The sequence below is a fragment of the Macaca mulatta genome, chromosome 12 (assembly GCF_049350105.2).
Source record: "Macaca mulatta isolate MMU2019108-1 chromosome 12, T2T-MMU8v2.0, whole genome shotgun sequence".
Taxonomy (NCBI): domain Eukaryota; kingdom Metazoa; phylum Chordata; class Mammalia; order Primates; family Cercopithecidae; genus Macaca; species Macaca mulatta.
In genome coordinates this window covers 8,782,261-8,801,841 of record NC_133417.1, presented here as the reverse complement: position 1 = coordinate 8,801,841, position 19,581 = coordinate 8,782,261, and the positions used below count along the sequence as shown (strand labels likewise).

Sequence of the window (19,581 nt, the reverse complement as noted above, 5' to 3'; positions counted from 1 at the left end):
CAGGAGGGAACAGACATGGAGTGGACAGTTCCCTCCACTTAGCTGGTCTCTGCTTGCATGCTTGTTCTCTTCCCATCTGTCTTGCATACAGCTGTCTAATCAATCTAAACCACCACTTGCATCTGAGCACTTGTGTCTGAGTGTTGCTGCATTGGAGTTGATGATGGACTGAGGCATTCTATCTTTTCTTCTGGACTTGTTATTCCTCTTTCATTTTTAATTCTAGACCTAGCAACTTTGCTAGCTCCATCCTTTCCAAAATTCAAAGTCCACTCCTTTGAGTCCATCAAATTGGCCATCAGTTTTTTCCAGGGCAGAGACCATGTCTTCCTCTATTCCCTGTTTCTGTCTCTCTCCTCCCTGTCACTGACCTCTCACTGCCCCAGTGCCCGGGAGAGGGCCCCATCATCATGCTCATGTGTCCTTTTGTGCAATGAGGTTGTTGCAGTCGGGGCGCTCAAGAGTATGACGGAATAGTCATATGATGCAAGATCAGGCAATCGTTAAAATCACGCTTATGAGGAAATGCTAATGACACAGATACACGCTCATAGAATGTCAAATGAAAAAAGCAGGACCTTACACAGAATATATCACACAGAAGGCTTGGGGAAAAAACACACAAGAAAATGCTACAAAATATTAATAGTGGTTGTTTTCGAATAGAGGAATTTTGTGTGATTTATGTTTTCTTCTTCATACTTTTCTGCATTTTAAAATTTCTTTCAAGGATTATATATTATTTCCATTTTAGTGCTTTATTTATTTATTTATTTATTTATTTAGAGACGGAGGCTCGCTGTGTTGCCCAGGCTGGAGTGCAGTGGCGCAATCTCGGCTCACTGTAACCTCCACCTCCCAGGTTCAAATGATTCTCCTGCCTCGCCTTTTGAAGCTGGGATTACAGGCGCCCACCACCACGCCTGGCTAATTCTTGTATTTTTAGTAGAGGTGGGGTTTCGCCATGTTGGCCAGACTACCTTGAACTCCTGACCTCAAGTGATCTGACTGCCTCGGCCTCCCAAAGTGCTGGGATTATAAATGTGAGCCACTGCGCCCAGCTGGTATTATTTGTATAGTGAGAAAACAATGTTTAACAATTATTGAAAAGTAACAGAACCATCTGTATTCTGAGGTGAGGCTGCCCAGCTTGATGGAACATGAATGGGATTCAATTTTTTTCCCCTTTATCCAGGTGTTTCATTATTTTCAAGAAAGTAAAGGGAGTTGTAATTAAAACAAAACAAAACAAAATCCCCAATCCCCGCAAGGCCACATTTCCCGTCCTGATTTTTAGATTCTATTGGAGAACAGAGTAAAATCAGGTGGATTTATCAGGGTACCTCCTGGAGGAGAACCTGGAGACATTCTCTGTCTGCATTCAAGGAATGTGCCTAAATGTGGATAAAATATGCATTCCTTCCAGTGTCATGTGATGCTTATCCAACTCCGGCACTGGAATAAAACAAACTGCTGTTAAAATCTTGATTCAGCTGTTGACCTTAAGCAGTCATCATTTACTCGTTCTCATCTGCAAAATGGGAATGATGACACCTTCCTGCACAGGCTGCTGTAAAGATAATGACCCTGCTGATAGCATGTCTTGTCCGGCGCCTGGCACACAGTAGGGGTTCAGCCATGATGTGCTTTTTCTGTGAACACCTCCATGTGGTCTCCAAAGGCAGAGGTCACTGTGGTCTCCCTGTTTCTCCTGCTCCAGTGGCAGGTCCGATAGCTGCTGGGGAGAACATCTGAATATTCCTGTCCCAAGTGTCCCAAGAAGGTCTGCAGATGTCTGATAAGTGGCCAAGGAAGGGGAATCGGAGTGAAGGAAAGGGAAGGATTAAAAAAGAGACAGAGGGGCATGAAAAAGAGAAAATTGCAATCGCGTAATTATAAAAGATCACATGAATGCATATTTTCTTTTTCTCTCTTAACTGATTTAAAAAGCAATTGTATAAAATAATATGTTTATAGTACATTGCAGGGTGTGTAAAATATAGAAACGTAATCTATTTGCCAATAGCAACACAAAGGAAGTGAGTGGGAACAAAGCTGCTCTGGGCTAAGGAAATGACTACAGATAGCAAATTAACAATTATAGCAATGTATTGTTAGGTTTGTAACATTAATAGATGTAATATGGATAACAGTGATACCGTAAAAAGAGGGGGGAAATAAAATAGAACTATATAGGGATAACATTACTATATATCACTGAAATTAAGCTAGTATAAATATGAAACTGATTTTGATAAGTTAAGATATACATGGTAAGCCCTAGAGCAATCACTGAAAACACAACCCCAAAATACAGTGAAAAAATTATCAAACAAATTATAATACCGCATTAGAAAATAATACAATAGAAAGGGTAGAAGATAATAGCAGAACAAAAAGAGACACATGGGACATAGAAAATAAAAAGTAAAATGGCGAATGTCAAGGCAGCTATATCAATAATACATTAAATGAATAAATTAAGCAATCCAGTCAAAAGGCAGAGATTGTCAGACTGGATAAAACATGATTCAGCCATATGCTATCTATAATACAAAATACATAGTTTAGAGTCAAAGATACAAATAAACTGAAAGCAAAAGAATGGAAAAAGACACATTATGCCAACAGCAATCACAAGAAAGTTGGGTGGCCATACTGATATCAGACAAAATAGACTTTAAAACCAAAAATATTAGTACAAAGAGATATTTTATGATGATAATAAGGTCAATTCATCAGGAAGATACCACAATTATAAACATGTATGCAACTAATAACCGAGCACCCAAATACATGAAACAAAAGCTGACAGAAATGAAGAGAGAAATGTACAATTTAACTGTAATGGTTGGAGACTTAAATATAACCCACTTTTAATAATGTATTGAACTAGACATAAGATTAACAGGAAAATAGAAGATCTGAATAACACTGTAAACTAAATAGACTTAACACATATCTACAGAACATTCTATACAACTACAGAATATATATTGTTTTCGAGTACACATAGAACATTCTCCAGGATAGACCAGAAGCCATAAAACAAGCCACAACAAATTTAAAAGAGTGGAAATAATACAAAGTACAATATCTAATTATAATATGAAATTAGAAATAATATCAGAAAAAGAAAACTTGTAAAACTCACAAATATGTGGAAACTAAACAACATACTCCAAAATAGCTAATGGATCAAAGAAGAAATCAAAAGTGAATCAGAAAACACTTTCAGATGAATAAAAACAAAGACACAACATGCCAAAATCCATGGGATACAGCAAAAGCAGTGTTAAGAATGCAAATTTATAGCTGTAAATGCCAATATTAAGAAAGACCAAAGATCTCAAATCAATAACCTAACCTTCCACCTTAAGACACTTGAAAAAAAAAAGCAATCTAAATCTAAGGCAAGCAGAAAGAAAGAAATAATAAAGATTAGAGTATAAATTAATAAAATAGAGAATAGAAAAACAATCTGAAAAATTCAATAACATAAAAACCTGGTTCTTTGGAAAGATCAACAAAATTGATATTTAGCTAGACTTATCAAGGAATGAGAGAGGACAATTACCTGAATCAGAAATGAAAGAGGAGATATTACTGTCAATATTACAGAAATTAAAAGGACCATAAAGAAATACCATAAACAGGGTCAGGCATGGTGGCTCATGCCTGTAATCCCAGCACTTTGGGAGGCCAAGGTGGGTGGATCACTTGAGGTCAGGAGTTTGAGACCAGCCTGGCCAACACGGTGAAGCCCTATGTCTACCAAAAATACAAAAATTAGCAAGGCATGGTGGCACATGTCTGTAATACCAGGTACTTGAGAGGCTGAGGCAGGAGAAGGGCTTAAATCCAGGAGGCAAAGTCTGCAGTGAGCTGAGATCGCATCACCGTACTCCAGCCTAGGAAACAGAGCAGGACTCTGTCTCAATAAATAAATAAATAAATAAATAAATACTGTAAACAATTGTATGCCTAAAACTTAGATAATGAAGATGAAATGTATGAATTTCTAGAGAGACACAAACTACTAAAACTGACTCAAGATAAAACAGACAAACTGAATAGACCTATAATAAATGAAGAGATTGAATTAGTAATCAAAAAAACTACCTACGAAGAAAAGCCAAGGTCCGGATCATGTCACAGCTAATTCTACCAAACACTGAAAGGAGAATTAATACCAATCTCTCACAAACTCATTCAAAAAATAGAGAGAAAGTAACATCTACAAATTCACTTTGAGGCCAATATTACCCTGATACCAAAAGCAGTCAAAGATATCATAAGAAAACTACAGATCAATATAATATCTTTCATAAATATGGATACAAATACTGTCAACAAAATGCTAGCAAACTGAATCCAACAACATATTTTAAAATTATGCACTGTGACCAAGTGGAATTTATCCCAGGAATGCAATGTTGGTTCAACATGTAAAAATCAATTATTGTAATGCACCATCTCAATAGAATAAAAAATAAAAACCACACAATCATCTCAATAGAAATAGAAAAAAGTATTTGACAAAATCCAATACTTTTTTTTTTTTTTTTTTGAGATGGAGTTTTGCCCTTGTTGCCCAGGCTGGAGTGCAATGGTGTGATCTTGGCTCACTGCAACCTTTGCCTCCCGGGTTCAAGTGATTCTCCTGCCTCAGCCTCCTGAGTAGCTGGGATTACAGGCATGTGCCACCATGCCCGGCTAATTTTGTATTTTTAGTAGAGATGGGGTTTCTCCATGTTGGTCAGGGTGGTTTGGAACTCCCGACATTGAGTGATCCGCCTGCCTCGGCCTCCCAAAGTGCTGGGATTACAGGCGTGAGTCACTGTGCCTAGTCCAAAATCCAACATATTTTTATGATAAAAACACTCAACAAACTAGAAGTAGAAGAGCGCTTCTTCAATTTGATGGAGAGCATCTATGAAAAACCCACAGCTAACATCATACTTAATGGTAGAAGACTAGATACTTTCTCCCTAAGATCGGGAATAAGAAAAGGATGCCAGCTCTTACCACTCCCATTTAACATTGTGTGGATATTCCATCCCAGGCAATTAGACAAGAAGAAATTACATTATCTCAATTCACAGATGACATAATCTTATATAGAAAAACCTTTTAAAAATTAGAATATCCACTAAGAAACTATTAAAGCTAATAAATGAGTTCATTGATGTTGCAGAACACAAGACCCATATAAAAAATTAATTGTATTTTTATATGCATGCAGTAAACAATCCAAAAATGAAATTAAGAAATCAATTACATTTAAATAGCATCAAACATGAATAAGATATGTACAAATAAGTTTAACAAAAGAAGTGCAAAACTTATACTCTGAAAACTAAGAACATTGTTGAACAAAATTAAAGATTGAAATAAACAGAAAATCACACTTTGTTTATAATTCACAGATTTAATCATGTTAAGAGGGCAATACTTCCCCAACTGATCTACATATTTAATAAAATCCCTATCTGAATACCAGTTATTTTCTTTGTTGAAACTGACAACTTAATTCTAAAAACCATATGGAATTACAAGGAGTTACAAATACCTAGCACAATTTTGAAAGAGAAGAACAAAATGCAAGGATTCACACTTCCCAATTTCAAAATTTACTACAATGATAATGAAGACAAAGGAGGCAGTGGCACAATAATAGACAAGTAGATCAATAAAATATAATGAGTGGCCAGAAACAAATCCATACATCTGTGCTCAACTGATCTTCAACAAGGATTTCAATACCATTCAATGGGGGAAAAATATTCTTTTCAGCAAATGGTGCTGCCACATGTAAAAAAAAAATTTTGGATCCTTACCTCACACCATATACAAACATTAATGCAACATAAACTAAAGCTCTTACAACCATAAAACTATTAGGAAAAAACAAAGGTAAATCTTCATCATCTTGGACTTGGCAAAGGATTCTCAGATATGATGTTAAAAGTATAAACAATGAAAGAAAAAATAGATAAGTTGGACATTCATATATGTAGAAAGAACTCTTACAATTCAATAAGACAATGACAATCTAATTTTAAAATAGGCAAAGGGTATAAACAGACATGTCTTCAAGTAAGATGTATAAATGGCTAATAAGTACATGAAAAAATACTCAATATTATCATCATCAGAAAAATTGTCATCAAAAAATGCAAATAAAAACCACAGTGACAAGCCACTTCACTCTCACTAGGAAGGTAGGATGCGATCCAGCAATTCCACTCCTAGGCATACACACAAGAGGAAGGAAAACATTTGTCCACACAAAAACTTGTTCATGTTCATAGCTGTATTATTCATAAGAGATGAAGAATAGGAGCAACCCAAATGTCCATCAACTGGTGAATAGGTAAACAAAATATGGTATAGTTATACAAAGGAATATTATTTGGCCATAATAAGAAATTATATATGGATACATGGGTGAGCCTTGAAAACATTATGCTAAGAAGCCAGTGGTTCATATTAATTATGTAATATAGAAGTCCAGAATAGGGAAACCTATAGAGACACAAAGTAGACTAGTGGTTGCTCAGGGCTGGGAGGGTAGGGTAGGGGTGTTAAGATGTAAGAACTAAAGGGTACAGCATTTCCTTATAAGGTGATGAAAATACTCTAAAGTTGATTGTGGTGATGGGTGCATGTGTCTGTGGATACGTCAAAAAACACTGAACATTCAAATGAATGAATTGTAAGGTATATGGATTATCTCTTAATAATGCTGTTAAAAACAAACAAATATCAGTAAATTTTTTTTTTTTTTTTTTTTTTTTTTTTTTTTTTTGATGGAGATTCGCTCTGTCACCCAGGCTGGAGTGCAATGGTGCAATCTGTCACCCAGGCTGGAGTGCAATGATGCGATCTCGGCTCACTGCAACCTCTGCCTCTCACTGCAACCTCTGCCTCCCGGGTTCAAGTGATTCTCCTGGCTCAGCCTCCGGAGTAGCTGGGATTACAGGAATGTGCCACCACGCCCAGCTAATTTTTTGTGTTTTTAGTAGAGACGGAGTTTCACCATGTTGGTCAGGCTGGTCTTGAACTCCTGACCTCAGATGATCTGCCTGCCTTGGCCTCCCAAAGTGCTGGGATTAGAGGCGTGAGCCACTGTACCCGGCCAGTAAAATTTTTAAAGATAGGAAAAGAGAAAATGGAGAGAGAAACAAAAAAAGAAAAGGTAACAAATGTCAATGTCAGTAAATAACCTTAGTTGGGGAGACACATGAAGATATTGGCAATTGTGTGGAATAGCACATAAGCTGACATTAAATGAAATGTCACCAAATGCCAAAAAGAACAAGAGTGGCCCCCAAAGCAGCCTGGAACTACAGAAGCTGAGGTCCTAGCAAGGGCACTGCTGGATTGAGTGTGCTCTGGGGAATTTATGGACTTCCTTAAGAGGCAAAGATCCAGGCCCAGGTGGACATTAGACCTCCACTTGTTTGTCCATGACATGAGGGGCTGCTTGGCTGAATAGGATAATAATTTGTGAATACTAGAAGACAGTTTCATTTTTTGCACTTTTCAAAGTGTAATACCTGCAGACACACACGCTTTTAATGTAATGTAATCTGCATTTTTTTTTTTTTTCTTTTGAGATGGAGTCTTTTAGTAGAGATGGGGTTTCACCATGTTGGCCAGGCTGGTCTCAAACTCCTGACCTTGTGATCCGCCCACTTTGGCATCCCAAAGTGCTGGGATTACAGGCGTGGGCCACCGCACCCAGCCAACGTAATCTTCATTTTTAACATTTCTTTATCACTGAAATCAGTAATGTTGTAAGCTGAATGTGTGGCATTTGCTGATTTCTGCAGTGGAAATACCCCCATCATGGTCCATTTAAAGTACCACCATGATGTCACTGATGCTTGTTGGGAAGAGATGTGCAGTGGCCATCACTGTATACCATCCCCATCACCTAGGTACACCAGGTGCCAGTAACCTCAACAGCACAGGGACAGGAGTAAAGCAATTTGGAGGTGGTGAATTCGGCGTATGTATTGTTTCTTGTAATATAACGTGCTTCACTGTAGGTTTATAGAATTCAATTTTTGGCAATGGCTGTGTTTAACAACATTGACTCTCACAAGCCAGGACTGAGTGGCTCCAGTGCACTGCTGAGGCCTGAGTGACCTTGGGCAAGTTAGTTGCCCTCTCTGAGCCTTCCTCTGGGGCCAGTGAATGGATACTTATAAGAACCATCTCCTGGGAAGGTGGAGAGGGCAAGGAGGCAGCCCGTCCTGCCTGATGCTCCGTGAATGCTGGAAGCCCACCCCAAGCGGGTTGACCCTTCTGTTCCCATGGAGACATTTCAGGACTGTCTCCTGCCTTAAGTCAAGAGTCCCAGAAACAGACTGTGAGGTGGAGGAGTGGGTGTTGATGGACGTGCTTTGGGAGGTGAGAGGGAAAGAGGAGACGCTGACCGTGGAGTGGCGCAGCCCTGGCCTCCGACCAGCAGCAGTGGCGACTTATATCCCACAGCGCAGGCCTAGGAGCTGGCGCTTGCTTTTTCCTCGGCCTGCCCGACCTCCCCCATAGCATGTGGGTCTGTTCCTCACTTGATTCAGGTTCACACGTGCCTGCCATAGAGTGGAGGATGACCCCGACTTCTACACTGGAGAGCTTTGTCCCTGTCCTGTCACTCTTCAGGACGTCAGGCCATCACTGCCGGTGTGCCGGGTGCCCCGCTCAGCTCAGTGCAGCCAGGTCCTTGTTCTGGTCTGTCCAGTGCCCACCAATCACAGTCCCTCGGTCAGCGCCTGGCACATAAAGAGTCCCTTGGCTCACCGCTGCTGCTGAATGAGGAAAGTGCTTCTCCTGTGCTGAAGGACACGGGGACACAGCTTGGACATCAGTCGCATGGCCGGGGGCGGGGTGGGGGGGCTCATGCCAGTGACATAGCCTTAGTCTCCCCCTCTGTAAAGGGGGAGTGATTCTCACGCCTGCCGCGTGGGGGTGTCGTGCCTGACTCTGGGGAGCTGGCTGCGTGGATCCACGGAGCACTGAGCACAGAGCCTGGAGCTTGGTGGGCACCATGGAGACATGGCCCTGACCCTCCCAGAGCACTGCACCAACACCATCGTGCCTACTCTGCCAAGGGGCCCACTTACGTTCCCTCCAATCGCCTTCCCAACCTGCCATGGGAGGCTGCACAGATGAGGAAGCTGGGGCTCAGACGCTGTCAAGAACTCAAGAACAGAGGCCAATGTGTGTCTGGGCTAGGGTTGGAAAGCAGGCCAGCGTGTCCCCAGACACTCTCACAGCTGCCTCCGCCTCTGCTCAGATGTCCTCTTCTGATCATTCTGTTCAGCCCATTCCTGTTTCCTGCTTTACTCTCTGCAGTACATCCCACTGTGTAACCTACTACCTATTTTACTTGCTCACTTATTGGTCTTTCAATCCCAGGAGGACGGGAACTTTGTCCATCTACCGGTGACGCAGGAAGACACAGAGAGGCTTCAAAACATATTGGCTAAGAGCTCAGGGTCTGGAGTAGCCTGATTCCAGGGTTACTGGTGCACATTCCAGATTCATCTCTCACAAGCTATGTGGCTTTGGATGAGTTACTTAACCTCTCTGGGACTCAGTTTCCTCATTCTCAAAGCAGAGATAATAATGGTACCCACCTCCAGGCTGCTGAGAAGATGAAATGAGATGATAGCTGGAAGGTGCTTAGCAAGGTGTCTAGTGCAGAGCAAGCCCTCCATAAATGTGCACATAAACAAAACAGCTGGTGGAGTGGCTCCTCTCAGCTTCTGTCTGTCATCAAGGACCTAGGGGCTCCAGTATGGCTCCTTACAATGTCTGCATTCAGCCAGAGAGAAGGGAGAACAGGACAAGGTAATGCATAGCCATGCCCTTTAAAGACAACCTGGCAATGGGGCATTACTTCTGCTTAACACCCCATTGGCCACGATTAGTCACATGGCCAAATCTGCTGCAACAGAGTCTGGGAAATGTTTTCTGTAGTTTAGATGGCCGAAAATCCAGCTGACAGTGGAGAAAAAGGGAAAACAGACACTGGGAAACCACTAGAAGCTCTGCCACATGAATTTATTCATCATTGAAATTTCTATTCAGTAGTACCTCCTCCAGGAAGTAATCAGGGGATTACTCTTCCCCTCCCCAGCCCCAGGGGTCACTTGTCTCCTCCTCTCCCCTTTCCCACACTGTTCTGTCCTAGCATTGGTAGCACTGGATTTAATTTAATTGAATCTAATTGTCCACATACCTGACTTCCCTCTTGGGAGCTGCTTGACTTTGCTTTGCTATGGTACAGAACATATGCCGTATGCTCCCCCATCCCCCCAAACTCTTAGTGAGTGAGTGAATGATAAACACAGACAAAACCCAAGCACCTTTTCCAAGGGACTTCTTACCTGCCTCCTGTCATCCAATGCAGATGACCCCAAAATCCATTTTAAAAACCTCAGAGCAGGAACAGGAGATCAAACGAATGAGTTTTAAAAGCAGATAATGTAAGATGAAGATAGGGGAGGTCAGAGTCAAAACTGCAGGGTTGGGTGCTGGAAGAAGGAAGAGAGCCAGCGCTGACCCATGTCCACGCCACGCGGGGCACGGGATAGGGGCCGACAGGAAACAGTTTCTTCACTGGCTCCCACTGCCCACCTCCTCCTTCAACTCATTCCTCTCCCATCATCCTGGAGTCAGTGCTTTTTCTTCTATTTAATAACAACTTCTTACTCTTCAAAATACATGAAAAGTTCAGATAACCCAATAAGACAAGAAATCTAATTGGAAAATAAGCAAAAGACACAAACCGGAAATTTACAGGAGAGTTTAGCACACCTGGCTAAGAAATGTATCAAAAGTTGTCCTACCTTAAAATTAATTGAAGAAATGAAAAATGTAACACTGACAAATCTTTTTTAACAGACTTTATTTTTTGAAGCAGTTTTAAGTTCTTATAGCAAAATCAAGTGGAGGGTACTGAGAAATTCCACACATACCTTGACCCCACACACCACAGCCTCCCCCACTGCAACATTCCCCACAGGAAAGAATTTTTCATCTATTAGTTCAGTAAAGATTGAAAAAGAACCCGTATACAATGTCAGTGGTGCTGCTGTACTTCTTTTCGAGGGAAAATATGGAAATTATTATGAATATTTCAAATGTGCTTACCATTGACTCAATAATGCAGGTTCTAAGAATGTATTGTACCTGCACAGATGCATTAAATATGTATACAAATGTTTATTTCAGCAATTCCCAGAAAAACAACAACAACAACAACAACAAAATAGAAGTACTCTACATGTAGATGGCTGGGACAAGATAAGATAAATAATAGCCCATGAAAACAGTAGAATCCTTTGACCCTGTTAAAACAATGAAATTGATCAGCATGCACTGATATGGAAAGACATCAATGATTGTTAGATATCAAAGCAGCATGCAGAACAATGTTTATCTCTGGCTATTTTTGTTAAAAAAGTAAAGATGTAAAGAAAAATCTGTAAAGATCTGGAAGCAGTGGTTAGCCTGAGAAAAAGGGAACTGGAGAAATATATGCTCTATTTTATGCATTTTCTAAAAAAAACCCCAAAAAACTAGCATATATTATTTTTGCAACCAGAAAAAACAATAAAAGTAATTCCACACACACACAAAACAAACTAGAAAGTCAGACCTGATTAACATTTGTGATTTGCAAATATTCTTTGATGAGAGATGGATTATCAGGATGGACTAAGCCAACTGTGGAATGGCTGAATATCAGCAAACCCACATTCCATCTTAGGTGGTTCCTTGTCCCAGGATAAAGACCCAGGCACACCCCTGGGAGGCAGCCCGGCTTCTTTGCAGCCTCATTTTCCATGACTTCCCCAACAGGTTGCCTCTTCTGGGTATCCTTTCATTCCTCATCCCACTGGAACTGCCCCTCCTCGCATCACAGCTTATCACAGTCACCCATGACCTCCAAGTTGTAAATCCCACTTCTCTGTGCCTATTCTTTACTTCCCAGCAGTTTTGAAAGCCCTGCTCCACCCTGTTCTCAGTTTTTGGGCATGCCCTCACCCTGAGGTTCTTATCAGTCTCAGCCCCACCCAGGTCGCCCCTCTCAGTCCCCTTCTGCTCCTCTCAGCTGGATGTGGGAGCGCTGGCTCTGACCCCACCCCTTCCCTTCCTTTTCACTACTCCTCCCCATGGGACCTCACCTGGCCCTTCCTCCCTGTCTCCTGGCAGGACCCCACAGGTCGTTTCCCTCCACTGCTTCATACTGACGAGGAAAGAGACAGAAATGGAGACAGAAAGGAGGGCCTCCAAAGATGCACAAGCTTGTAGGACCTGATTTTCCTCTCCTCAGACTAAAGGAGACCAGGCTGTCAGGCCTCTGAGCTGAAGTTCAGACGTTGTAACCTCTGTAACCCGCACATACACATCCGGGTGGCTTGCAGGAGCCAAGAAGTCGGGAGCAGCCAAAACACCACAAAGAAGTAAAACAGCCAGTTCCTGGCTTAACTGATTAACCAACATTACAACATTTTACTATTGTGACTTGTCCCTGCCTTACCTTAGCTGATCAGTCGACCTTGTGACATTCTTCTTCTGGACAATGAGTTTTATGATCTTGCCACCATGTACCTTGTAACCCCCTCCTCTGCTAACAATAGATAATCACCTTTTACTGTAATTTTCCATGACCTCCCCAACTCCTATAAAGCAACCCCTTCCCCATCTCCCTTCGCTGACTCTCTTCGGACTCAGCCCACTTGTACCCAAGTGAATAAACAGGTTTATTGTTCACACAAAGTCTGTTTGGTGGTCTCTTCACACGGACGTGCTTGACACAGGCAAAGGAGAAGGAGGAAGGGAAGGGGGAGCAAGAGAGGAGGAGTCTGCAGAGTCAGATGGGAGTTCTTAGGGTGAAGCCTTTATTCATGGGAGGAGAGGCTCACAGGATGTGACCAGTTCTTGTCACACAGTCTTAGGCACGGCCTGCTGCCTGACAATCCCGGACACATTGGAACAGAGGGGCAGAGCCCTGGGAAGGGGCTTAAAGGGAAACTTCCCTACCTCTCTTTCCTGCACACCTGGCCCTGGCTGGAATAGAAAAGCATCATTTGGGAATGGAGGGCAGCTGTGAATCATCACGGATATCCCACACACCATCACCACCACCGACACCTTCACCAATATTTCTGTTTTTTTTTTTTGAGACGGAGTCTCACTCTGTCTCCCAGGCTGGAGTGCAGTGGCGCGATCTCGGCTCACTGCAAGCTCCGCCTCCTGCGTTCACACCATTCTCCTGCCTCAGCCTCCCAAGTAGCTGGGACTACAGGCGCCCACCACCACGCCCTACTAATTTTTTAAAAATATTTTTAGTAGAGACGGGGTTTCACCGTGTCAGCCAGGATGGTCTCGATCTGCTGACCTCGTGATCCGCCCACCTCGGCCTCCCAAAGTGCTAATTCTGCCTTACCCTCTCTGCATGTTTACTGACTTGTCCAACAGGCACTGGCACTCATCAGCCTCAGGGGAAAGGCACTTCCTTCCACCCACAGTCCAGTCCCCAGATCAGGGCGTCCCAATTCCTCCTTTCTCTACATCCTCCATCTGCTGGTCTTCAGGGTGCGACCCTGGGCCAGTCGTACTCTCCCTCCACTTAGGATTTCTCATTTGGAGAATGGGGTAATGCCAGTCCCACCTTCCAGGCTGCTGTAAGGATTCAGTAGGACGGATCATGTACTGCCCTTAGCCCAGGGGTGGGTGCAGGCAGCAGTCTTCATCATTGTTCTTGTTGGCTGGGCCAGGAGACCCTGCTTGATAGGAAAATCAAGTTCTGCAGTGGGGTTGGTGGTCCTGAAACTGGGACATGGCTTTGTTCTCCTGCCTGAGGGCAGTGACTCTAGCAAGGGGTATTTTGGTCTGGGCGTGGGCAGTCCCCACTCTCCACTGTCACCCTCTGGTCTGTGGTCAGAAGCCACCAAGGGGCTGTCCCATGTGCAGTGTTGTCAGCAGTGGCCATGCAAATGGTGCCCATGGAGCTGGTAGCACTGCCCTGGCCCCGGCTGCTCGGGGTTGGTGGCCTCTTCATCCTAACACTTTGCTTTTGGTTTATCTCCTCAGTATGGACCTGCATTTCCAGTGCATAACAGAACTAAGCTGTGGGAGCCAGTGTGGGAGGCAAGGGGACTTGGTGGCATTTGAGAAGCATTTGGATGGCAGGCGCTCCTCGGTCAGCCCTCGCCTCTGAAAAGCAGAACTCTGTGCTGCCGCCCAGACACTGTAGAGCGCCAGCCTGTCTCCTCCACCCTCCAGCGAGATGTGGGAGAGAGATTCTCTCTGATTCTTTCTCTTGAGTTGTGCCTACTTCCATTTTAAATTCCACCAAATGATCCCTTAGGCTAATAGCAATTGCTCACAGCCTGGCCCTGAGAAGCCCTCTTTGTGTTTCAATTCCTGCATTACCCCTTTCTTGCTGGCCGAGTAGAGCCTCCACTCCTTGATGCTATGGCTTTCTAAGGCAACTAATCACTCATATGAGGCAGAATAAATCCATTTAGACCAAACATGAATTATTTGCAAGCCAAACCCAGCACTGATGTTGGTCTAAGGTATTTGGAGCGTTATTTACATTTGTTAAGTGCAGGCATTTTGATGCTAAATCTCAGGTCAAGCTCTGGGAGCCTGACTGGCCCTGCTAGCAGCATTCTACTGCGAGGAGCCCGGCAGCTAGGGCAGGCTAGCTGGGACCCTCTGCCTGTCTGTGGACAGTGGGTGCTCTGGGTCTGCATGTTCTCCAAGGCCAGCCTGGCTCTCTTTGCTCTCGGTAATCCCACCGTCCTGCAGACACCCAAAGCACTCGGCCCTCAGAAAACGGGGCCGTGGGTGGGAGGGCAAATTTACCTTCTAGCTAGGGAAGCAAGAAGGATGCTGCTTTTCCCAAGGCTGTTTCAGGTGCCAGAAGAGGCCCACTCAAGATGCTTCAGGAGGGCTTACAGCCTGCGGAATCTGCGGTTTTGAGAACCTGGGGCCTGGAGCAAAAGAACATCAGGGCCCCTAGGCTGGGCCTGGGTGAGGAACAGTGCAGTACTGAGCCCACCTGTTTGGACCAAAGGCCTGTTCTCCACAGATGCTTATGGTGAAGCCCCAGCCCCCAATATAACTGCACTAGGAGGTGTGGCTTTTGGGAGGTGATGGGGTTCAGATGAGGTCATGAGGGTGGGGCCCTCAGAATAGAATTAGTGCCCCTATAAGAAGAGACCAAGGAGCTTGCTCTCATTCTCTACCATGTAAGAAGGTGGCTACCTGCAGGCCAGGGAGAGGGCCTCACAGCACTGGACCCTGCTGGCACCTGAGATCGGGCCTCCAGCGCCAGGAGTGGGAGAAATAAATCTCTGTTGTTGAAGCCACCCAGCCTGTGGCGTTTTGTTCTGTCAGCCCTTGACTAACCCATATTCATTCTCATTCTCTCTCCCCTCTCTGTGTGGGGTTTCTGCTCCTCTCCGCTGCTCGGCCTGCTCCCTTCTCCTCCTTTCTCTCCTCCTCCTTACTCACCTCTGCTTCCAGACTCTGTCAAGAGAATGGCTCAAGATAGCCGGCTTCAGTACTCCCTGGGGAAAACCCAGCTTCGCCCCCAGCTAGCAGGGGACTTTCTTCTGGGTCTTTCGGATTAAATCCTGAGAGGTGAGTCTGCTCATCTAGGCCGCCCCCTCCGTGGACGCACCGATGCCTGACACTGCCCGCCGGGGCGTGGGCGCGCCCACACCGCCCACCCTGCTCGCGCCCAGAGCGGGTCCTCTGCCGAAGGGTTGCGCGCTGGCAGCTCCGGGAGGGTCTGGCCCGCACGCGGCAGGGCAGTGAAGCCTGCAAACGCGTGGGAGCGCGGGTGATGGGGGTCCAGAGGAGGGGTCTTTGCAGGGGCGTGGAGGGACGACAGGCAGCTGCGACCGTCTGCCCTGCCATCGATACCTGTGTATACGCACTCCATGCAACCTTCAGAGCCACCAGCAGGCCGCGGCGGGGCCGCACTGCAGAGAAAGGAGCGTGTCCCAAGGCCCAGGCGCCTTCCCGCTGTGCTGGCTTCGGGGGGTGGGGCTCCGCTCTGGGGGCGTGGCTGACAGGAGGCTCCGCCCCCTCCCCGCCCGCGGGTGAAACCACGCCCGAGGCCCGGGCGCACGCGGACCTGCACTCAGGTTTTCCTGGGCTCTGTTGCCATTCACGGTCCCGGGGAGCGCCCAGGTGAGCGATCCTCGCCGCGGAGCTCCCGGACCCAGCAGCCTGGAATCCCAGGCCCACTTGCCTAGGGTGCTGGCCGGAGGGCTGTGGAGCAGGATGGCAGGACTAGCGCTGAGCAGGTGGGTTTAAGCTCTCCAGTGAAACATGGCTCCACCAGGCTTTGGTTTGGAGGCAAACACCCAGCAGAGTCACAGACGGAACCACCATCAGCAGCCACACCTTGGCGTGACGTTATCAGATCTTGTCCTCCTAGACTGAGAATCGTACTAGAGAACAGACTTTTGGTCGGGTTTGAAGATTCTCTTGCAATGCGCCATCGCCCCTGACAGTCTTCAGCATAGAAAGTACATGACAACCGTGGCCGTGGGTATAGGCTTCGCTGCGCCCACCCTGGAGTAGGCCGCCAGGGTTCCCACGATGGCTTCACCTCGTCCTGGCTGTGTGAGCAAGGCCCTTAGTCTTCTGATGCCGCAGTTTCTCGGCTGTGAAGTGGGTGATATCACCTGCCTCTAGAGGCATGCGAGGGAGCAGCCGTGCCTGGAAAGCATCAGCGGCTCAGTTACGAAAGCACCACCATAATAACTAGTGTCCACAAGCCAGTCTGTACACGATGTAGCTCTGTTACACGATCTCCTTTGAGTCACAAATAGCTTGGAGGTTGTTTTGACTCCCATTTTACAGATGGAGAAAGAGGTTCAGAGAGATTAAGAGCCTGGGCTTTTAAGCGGTGAGATAGGAGTCAAGCCCAGGCTGTTCGATTCCACATCTGCAGAGTCCTGAAAGACCTCAGGCTTCTGGGGTAGCTGGATTTAGGGTTGAGGGCTGGCGGCCTCCTCGAGCTGCGGTTTCCTCACCTGTAAAATGGGAATGATGCTATGGGTCTGCAGAGGTGCAGACAGCAGATGTCTGTAAAGGAGGTCATTACCATCATTCCACACCCGCATCCGTTCAGCAGGCACCAGTGGACTCCTCTGCTTTTGCTTGTTGATGTCTGGGCTTAGCCTGTCTGTCTCCAAAACGATAGCAGAGACCTTGAAGGCTGGGAGTGCGTCAACAAAAGACAAAGCACAGCCCACAGCCTATTATCTCAGCTTCAGATATCGACATTGGCAGACTTTTCTGCGCGTGTGGAGGGAAAGCAATGAAACTCCTGCCAAGAGCCAAAACTGATTTGCCCACATGCAGTCCAGCTCTCTGATCCGTCCTTGGAGACAAAATAAGGAAACTATCTCTTTGATCCAAAGCTATTTTTATCGGCCTCTGAGCAGTGCTTATGGTGCATTATGTGTTTCATGGGGAAAGGGACTATCAGCAGGCCAAGATAACCATTACCCCGGCCCAGCTCCATAAATGGGCACTGTTTGTCTTCTCTGACAGCACCAGAGGGGCCAGGTTTGGGTCACCTGCCGATGGCGGCTGAGAAATGATGTCTCCATCCCTGGTCCCATTGGTGCTGACCAGATGGTGAAGGAGGCAAAGGTTGCTTTGAATGACTGTGCTGTGGGGTGAGCCAGGCCTGGTGGGTGCCCACTCTGCTCCCTGGCTTCCCATTCCTGCTCACCCTCCAACTTTTTGCGTCTGTGTCACCCACTCCTCCCACCATCAGGCTCCATCTGGATGCAGGCTTCTAGGCTTCCTTTCACCCAGAGTTTTGGGCAGAGGCTCCCATGGCAGCCCTGCCTGCTACCTCTTCTGGGGAAGGGGGTTCAGATGGAGGGGGCTTGGAGGAGGAGGATAAGCCACAAGGGGGTGGGAGGGGCTGATGGCTGAGGGAGGTCTTCTACAGGGTGAGTATCCATTGTTCAAAATGCTTGGGACCCGAAGTGTGTCAGATTTCAGATTTTTTTCAGATTTTGGAATATTTGCATGTGCATAATGAGATATCTTGAGGATGGGACCCAGTGCAAACACAAAACTTATTTATTTATTTATTTATTTATTTATTTATTTTTTGAGACGGAGTCTCGCTCTGTCGCCCAGGCTAGAGTGCAGTGGCACAATCTCGGCTCACTGCAAGCTCCGACTCCCGGGTTCACGCCATTCTCCGGCCTCAGCCTCCCGATTAGCTGGGACTACAGGCGCCCGCCACTGTGCCCGGCTAATTTTTTCTATTTTTAGTAGAGACGGGGTTTCACCATGGTCTCGATCTCCTGACCTTGTGATCCGCCTGCCTCGGCCTCCCAAAGTGCTGGGATTACAGGCGTGAGCCACCGCGCCCGGCCCTATTTATTTTTTGAGACAGAGTTTCGCTCTTGTTGCCCAGGCTGGAGTGTAATGGCACAGTCTCGGCTCACTGCAACCTCCACCTCCTGGGTTCAAGCAATTCTCCTGCCTCAGCCTCCTGAGTAACTGGGATTACAAGCATGCACCACCATGCCCAGCTAATTTTGTATTTTTAGTAGAGATGGGGTTTCTCCATGTTGGTCAGGCTGGTCTCGAACTCCCAACCTCAGGTAATCTGCCCGCCTTGGCCTCCCAAAGTGCTGGGATTACAAGCATGAGCCACCACACCCAGCCTATTTATGTTTTATGTACACTTTATACACATAGACAGAAGGTAATTTTGTATGATATTTTAAATAATTTTGTGCATAAAACAAAGTTTGCATTAAATACTTATATGTAGAATTTACCGCTTGTGGCATCATGTTGCTGCTTAAAAAGTTTCAGATTTTGGATTTTGCATTTTTGTATTAGGAATGTTCACTCTGTAGTAAGAACCTGAAGGTGAAAATCAGTGTCGCAGGATAATGTTTAGGATATTATACAAGCTTTTGCGTCATTCCCCCAGAAGCGGCTGCTTTCCAGGTGCCCTGACTCCAGTGCGTAGAGGTGGAGGTGGACTGGGACCAAGTGTGATGGTTAACGTTATGTGTCAGCTTGACAGGGCCATAGGATGCCTGGACATCTGATCAAACATCATCCTGGGTGGGCTTGCCAGGGAGATTCCTGATGAGATTAGCGTTGGCATCAGTGGACTGAGTAAAGCAGATTTCCCTTCCGAACGGGGGTGGGTCTCACCCGATCAGTAGAATACCTGAATGGAAGAGAGAGGCTGAGTAAAGGGGAGCTCCTCCTCCCTGACTGCCTTGAGCTGGGCCATGGCTGCTTTCCTGGCTTTGGACTCGGACTGAAGCGTCAGCTCTTTCTTGGTCTTGAGCCTGACGGCATTTGAACTGGAACTGCATGACTGGCTCTCCTGCATCTGCAGCTTGCCACCGGCAGAGCTCCATCATCACATTCCTTATAATCTCTCTCTCTTATACGTATATGTCCTCATACATATCCTATTGGTTCTTTTTCTCTGGTGAACCCTAGCTGATATATCAAGTATTACGGTTTGACTTTGAT

General features: G+C 45.7%; 1 long non-coding RNA gene across 1 annotated transcript in view; it reads left to right on the top strand.

Annotated features, from left to right (window-relative positions):
• LOC144333349 (uncharacterized) overlaps positions 1–12,799 on the top strand; it is a 35,989-nt gene extending 23,190 nt beyond the window's left edge. The window contains exon 2 of the long non-coding RNA XR_013401930.1: positions 12,235–12,799. This is a non-coding gene — a long non-coding RNA (uncharacterized LOC144333349). The remainder of the gene's footprint in view (positions 1–12,234) is intronic.
• The last annotated feature ends 6,782 nt before the right edge of the window (positions 12,800–19,581 follow it).